A 7,156-nucleotide genomic window follows, 5' to 3' on the forward strand; every position below is an offset into this window, starting at 1 on the left:
TATAGATTGGTAGAGGACGTGTTGGTAAAGGTTGAAGGCCTTTACATCCCTGCTGATTTCATAATCTTGGACACTAGGAAGGAGGAGGATGAATGCATCATCCTTGGAAGACCCTTCCTAGCCACAGCAATAGCTGTGATAGATGTTAACAGAGGAGAATTAGTCCTTCAATTGAATGGGAACTACCTTGTGTTTAAGACCCAAGGGTGTTCTTCTGTAAACATGGAGAGGAAGCATGAAAAGCTTCTCTCAGTACAGAGTCAAACAAAGCCCCCACCATCAAACTCTAAGTTTGGTGTTGGGAGGCCATAGCCAAACACTAAGTTTGGTGTTGAATCCCCACATCCAAACTCTAAGTTTGGTGTTGGGAGTCTACAACATTGACCTGATCACCTGTGTGGCTCCATGAGAGCTCACTGTCAAGCTATTGACATTAAAGAAGCGCTTATTGGGAGGTAACCCAATTTTTATTTATCTAATTTTATTTTTCTTTTTATTGTTCTTTTATGTTTTATTAGGTTCATGATCATGTGGAGTCACAAAAAAAAAATACTAAAATTAAAAACAGAATAAAAAATAGCAGAAGAAAAATCACACCCTGGAAGAAGGACTTACTGGCGTTTAAACGCCAGTAAGAAGCATCTGGCTGGCGTTCAACGCCAGAACAGAGCATGGATCTGGCGTTGAATGCCAGAAACAAGCAACATCCTGGCGTTCAAACGCCAGGAATACACCCTGAGGAGAGATGGCGCTGAACGCCAGAAACAATCATGAAACTGGCGTTCAACGCCAGAAACATGCTACAGATGGGCGCTGAACGCCCAAAACAAGCATCAATCTGGCGTTCAAACGCCAGAATTGCATGCAAGGCATTTCACTCGCCTAATTGGTGCAGGGTTGTTATATCCTTGACACCACAGGATCTGTGGACCCTACAGGATCATCTCAGGATCTGTGGATCCCACAGGATCCCCACCTACCTCAACTCACCTTCTCTCCTCTTCACACAATCCCATAAACACTCTTCCCCAAAAACCCTTCACCAATCACCTCAATCTCTCTTCTTCATCACCTCTTCACCACTCACATCCTTCCACTCTTCCCCATAAACCCCACCTACTTTCAAAATTCAAAATCACTTCCCCACCCAACCCACCCAATATGGCCGAACCTTAACCCCTCTCCCTCCACTATATAAACCCCTCCATTCTTCTTCATTTTCACACAACCCAACCCTCTCTTCTCCTCCTTGGCTGAATCACAACCCTCTCTCCCTCTCCTCCATATTTTCTTCTTCATCATCTATTCTTTCTTCTCTTACTCGAGGGCGAGCAATATTTTAAGTTTGGTGTGGTAAAAGCATAGCTTTTTGTTTTTCCATAACCACCTATGGCACCTAAGGCCGGAGAAATCTCTAGATAAGGAAAAGGGAAGACAAAAGCTTCCACTTCCGAGTCATGGGAGATGGAGAGATTCATCTCTAAAGCCCAACAAGACCACTTCTATGATGTTGTGGCCAAGAAGAAAGTGATCCCTGAGGTCCCTTTCAAGCTCAAGAAAAATGAGTATCCGGAGATCCGACATGAGATCCAAAGAAGAGGTTGGGAAGTTCTAACCAACCGCATTCAACAAGTCGGAATCCTAATGGTTCAAGAGTTCTATGCCAATGCATGGATCACTAGGAACCATGATCAAAGTATGAACCCGAACCCAAAGAATTATCTTACAATGGTTCGGGGGAAATACTTAGATTTTAGTCTGGAAAATGTGAGGTTGGCATTCAACTTGCCCATGATGCAAGGATATGCACGCCCCTACACTAGAAGGGTCAACTTTAATCAAAGGTTGGACCAAGTCCTTACGGACATATGTGTGGAAGGAGCTCAATGGAAAAGAGACTCCAAAGGCAAACCGGTTCAATTAAGAAGACTGGACCTCAAACCTGTGGCTAGAGGATGGTTGGAGTTCATCCAACGCTCCATCATCCCCACTAGCAACCGATCCGAAGTTATTGTGGATCGGGCCATCATGATCCATAGCATCATGATTGGAGAGGAAGTAGAAGTTCATGAAGTAATCTCCCTTGAATTCTACAAAATAGCCGAAAAGCCCTCTACCTTGGCAAGGCTAGCTTTTCCTCATCTTATTTGCCATCTATGCTACTCAGCTGGAGTTATCATAGAAGGAGACATCCTCATTGAAGAGGACAAGCCCATCACTAAGAAGAGGATGGAGCAAACAAGAGAGCCCACTCATGGATTCCAAAAGACGTATGAGGAAGCTCATCACCAAGAAATCCCGAAAATACCTCAAGGGATGCACTTTCCTCCCAACAACTATTAGGAACAACTCAACACTTCTCTAGAAGACTTGAGTCACAATATGGATCAATTAAGGGTGGAACATCAAGAACACTCCATCATTCTCTATGAAATTAGAGAAGATCTAAGAGCAATGAGGGAGGAGCAACAAAGGCAAGGAAGAGACATAGAAGAGCTCAAGGACATCATTGGTTCTTCAAGAAGAAAGCGCCACCATCACTAAGGTGGACTCATTCCTTGTTCTTATTTCTCTATTTTTTTTTCATTTTTTATGCTTAATGTTTATTTATGTTTTTGTCTTTCCTACATGATCATTAGTATTTAGTAACTATGTCATAAGGCTATGAATAAATCCATAAATCCTTCATCTCTCTTAAATGAAAAATGTTTTAATACAAAAAGAATAAGAAGTACATGAGTTTCGAATTTATCCTTGAATTTAGTTTAATTATATTGATGTGGTGACAATACTTTTTGTTTTCTGAATGAATGCTTGAATAGTGCATATTTTTTATCTTGTTGTTTATGAATGTTAAAATTGTTGGCTCTTGAAAGAATGATGAACAAAGAGAAATGCTATTGATAATCTGAAAAATCATGAAATTGATTCTTGAAGCAAGAAAAAGTAGTGAATAGCAAAAGCTTGCGAAAAAAAAGTGGCAAAAAAAATAAATAGAAAAAAAAAAGAAAAAGCAAGCAGAAAAAGCCAATAGCCCTTAAAACCAAAAGGCAATGGTAAAAAGGATCCAAGGCTTTGAGCATCAATGGATAGGAGGGCCCAAGGAACTAAAATCCAGGCCTAAGCGGCTAAATCAAGCTGTCCCTAACCATGTGCTTGTGGCATGCAGGTCCAAGTGAAAAGCTTGAGACTGAGTGGCTAAAGTCGTGATCTAAAGCAAAAAGAGTGTGCTTAAGAGCTCTGGACACCTTTAACTGGGGACTTTAGCAAAGCTGAGTCACAATCTAAAAAGGTTCACCCAGTCATGTGTCTGTGGCATTTATGTATCAGGTGGTAATACTGGAAAACAAAGTGCTTAGGGCCACGGCCAAGACTCATAAAAGTAGCTGTGTTCAAGAATCAACATACTTAACTAAGAGAATCAATAACACTATCTGAAACTCTGAATTCCTAAAGATGCCAATCATTCTAAACTTCAAGGGATAAAGTCCCGCTCATTTAATTAGAACTAATATTCATTGATATTTTGGGATTTATAGTATATTCTCTTCTTTTTATCCTATTTTATTTTAAGTTTCTTGGGGACAAGCAACAATTTAAGTTTGGTGTTGTGATGAGCGGATAATTTATACGGATTTTGGCATTGTTTTTAGGTAGTTTTTAGTAGGATCTAGCTACTTTTAAGGATGTTTTCATTAGTTTTTATGCAAAATTCACATTTCTGGACTTTACTATGAGTTTGTGTGTTTTTCTATGATTTCAGGTAATTTCTGGCTGAAATTGAGGGACCTGAGCAAAAATCTGATTCAGGCTGACAAAGGACTGCTGATGCTGTTGGATTCTGACCTCCCTGCACTCGAAATAGATTTTCTGGAGCTACAGAACTCCAAATGACACGCTCTCAACGGCGTTGGAAAGTATACATTCAGAGCTTTCCAGCAATATATAATAATTCATACTTTATTCGAGATTAGATGACGCAAACTGGCGCTCAACGCCAGTTCTACGCTGCATTCTGGAGTCAAACGCCAGAAACACGTCACGAACCAGAGTTGAACGCCAAAAACACGTTACAACTTGGCGTTCAACTCCAAATGAATCCTCTGCACATGTAAAGCTCAAGCTCAGCCCAAGCACACACCAAGTGGGCCCGGGAAGTGGATTTCCGCATCAATTAATTACTTCTGTAAATCCTAGTAGCTAGTCTAGTATAAATAGGACAATTTACTATTGTTTCAGACATCCGGGATCCTGGATTGTATTTTTGATCCTGTGATTACGTTTTGAGGGCTGGCCATTCGGCCATGCCTGGACCTTAATCACTTATGTCTTTTCAACGGTGGAGTTTCTACACACCACAGATTAAGGGTGTGGAGCTCTGCTGTACCTCGAGTTTTAATGCAATTACTACTATTTTCTATTCAATTCAGTTTATTCCTGTTCTAAGATATTCGTTGCACTTCACCATGATGAATGTGATGATCCGTGACACTCATCATCATTCTCACCTATGAACGCGTGACTGACAACCACTTCCGTTCTACCTTAGGCCGGGCGCATATCTCTTAGATTCCTTAATCAAAATCTTCGTGGTATAAGCTAGAATTGATGGCGGCATTCATGAGAATCCGGAAAGTCTAAACCTTGTCTGTGGTATTCCGAGTAGGATTCAGGGATTGAATAACAATGACGAGCTTCAAACTCGCGATTGTTAGGCGTGATGACAAACGCAAAAGAATCAAGGGATTCTATTCCGACATGATCGAGAACCGAAAGATAATTAGCCGTGCTGTGACAGAGCATTTGGACCATTTTCACTGAGATGATGGGATGTAGCCATTGACAACGGTGATGTCCTACATACAGCTTGCCATGGAAAGGAGTAAGAAGGATCGGATAAAGGTAGTAGGAAAGTAGAGATTCAGAAGGAGCACAGCATCTTCATACGCCTATCTGAAATTCCCACCAATGATTTACATAAGTATTTCTATCTTTATTTCCTGTTTATTTATTATTATTATTCGAAAACTCCATAACCAATTATTATCCGCCTAACTGAGATCTACAAGATGACCATAGCTTGCTTCATACCAACAATCTCCGTAGGATCGACCCTTACTCACGTAAGGTTTATTACTTGGACGACCCAGTGCACTTGCTGGTTAGTTGTGCAGAGTTGTGACAAAGTGTGATTCACGTTTGAGAGCGCTACCAAGTTTATTGGCGCCATTGTTGATGATCACAATTTCGTGCACCAAGGGGTTACTAATCAAACTGCTCGGGTAAAGTGAGGAAGAATAGCTCAGACAAAAAAAGGATACAAACTCAAAACTACAAACTATCATAAATAAACAAAAAAGGAAACCCCAGGACACAACCTAAAGTCCTGGGGCATCCTTTGGAGGCAGTAACAGAGTAAGAACTAAAGCCTACGACCCGACGTCTCCCAGCAAGAGAATAACCTTCTTCTCAAAACAAGCGACACTCCGAAAAGAACTTTCATAAACCAAAAAAGCTATCAAAATTACCTTTCTACAAACAGAACTATTATACATCAACATATGCCAAAAAAAGCAACCTTTTTTCAGAATCAAGCAAACTCATATAACAAGAAGAAACGGTAGCTACATGCAAAACCCTAAAAGCGTCAACTATCAAGAAATGCGACAAGATTCGTACAAAAATGAAGAAACTCCCAGAGCACACATTATGGCACCAATCAGATACAAAAAAAATAGAGAAAAAGATTCAAACTTTCCAACGCAAATGCAAGCAAGATCAAAGCTTTTCGTGGCCAAACAGAACTTTAAAAGGAAAGAGTGTAAAAAAGGAAGAAAGAAAACCAACCTTTAGAGAAGAAGGAGACGATAAACTGATTGAAGGTTGAAAACAAGCAACCAAAACGACGCCAGTAAAGATCGCCCTCTCAAGAAGAGAAAAAACAAGGGGTAAAAGAGAAGAAGAGAAGTCTCAGGCAGGTCAAAATGAAATAGAAGAATGGAGAGAAAAGGGGAAGTTACAGCAAAACAAAGAGTAAGTGATTCAAAAATGAAAGCGGGAGGCGACAGAAACGAAGCATTAAAGAAATTAATGAGCCATTAAAAACCCTCGCACGTTCCCAAGAGAAGGAACGTTTGTTTCAAAATTAAAAGAAACAAATGAAACGCTTCGTATTCAAAGGGAAACTCTACAAAGAAGAAAAGCGACAATGCTCAAGCTTGGCTTCACCAGAGAAGGATTGAAGTCCTAAAATTAAGGACTCGACCTCAAAAAGGAAGACCGTACTCGAGCAGGTGCACTGTTCATACCCTAGGTCGAAGATGTCCCACCCGAGATGATCAACGACAAGCCAAATTACCTCTTCAGGTCCGAACTATCCGACCTCTTCTCCAAGAGCTCAGCCAAATCACCAGGAGAGCCCAAAAAAGGCCCAAACAAAGGAACACGACCCAAATCCAAAGGCAGCCCAAAGCCTATAGAGATAAGGGAGGTTCCCTTGAAGATAAGATTATTTCAGTCAAAGATAAGATAAGATAACTATCTTATCTCCAGAAAGATCATTCCACACTATTATAAATACACTGGAGCACCCAGGTATAACTCATACTCTGATTCTACTAAAAACCTGCTTAATACCCTTGCTAACTTAAGCATCGGAGTCCCTTACAGGTACCACCACCCTCCGATGACGAAGGATCAGCACAACCACCAAGTCCAACAAGTCGAACACGGCGGCTCTGGCCACCATTATCAAGTCGGACACAACCGCGCCGACCAGTACAGAAGATTTCGTCCGAGATCGACCTACAGTTTCAGGTAACCCTCGAAACAAGTACGTAAACCGATTGTATACCACCACTGGTAAACATCGGAATAGGCAATATTTACTGGACCAAAAGCACCCCCACGAGTAAAAGCTTCTACAGCACGTTGACCAAAATGAGGATCCCAAATTGCATGAGCAATAGGTCTTACATGTAAAGGATCCTATACCCATGTCTCAAAATTTCCCTGCCAAGTTACATGAAACAGATTCTCAGAAGTCCACAGAAAAATTATTGCTAATTGTCCGAAATGTGAAGCAAAAATATTTTGATAAAGACGTTCCTTAGTAATATCATCAAGACTCTCGAAGTTATGTGAGGTAGCAATACCA

This window comes from Arachis stenosperma, chromosome 3, assembly GCF_014773155.1.
Source record: "Arachis stenosperma cultivar V10309 chromosome 3, arast.V10309.gnm1.PFL2, whole genome shotgun sequence".
Lineage (NCBI taxonomy): Eukaryota > Viridiplantae > Streptophyta > Magnoliopsida > Fabales > Fabaceae > Arachis > Arachis stenosperma.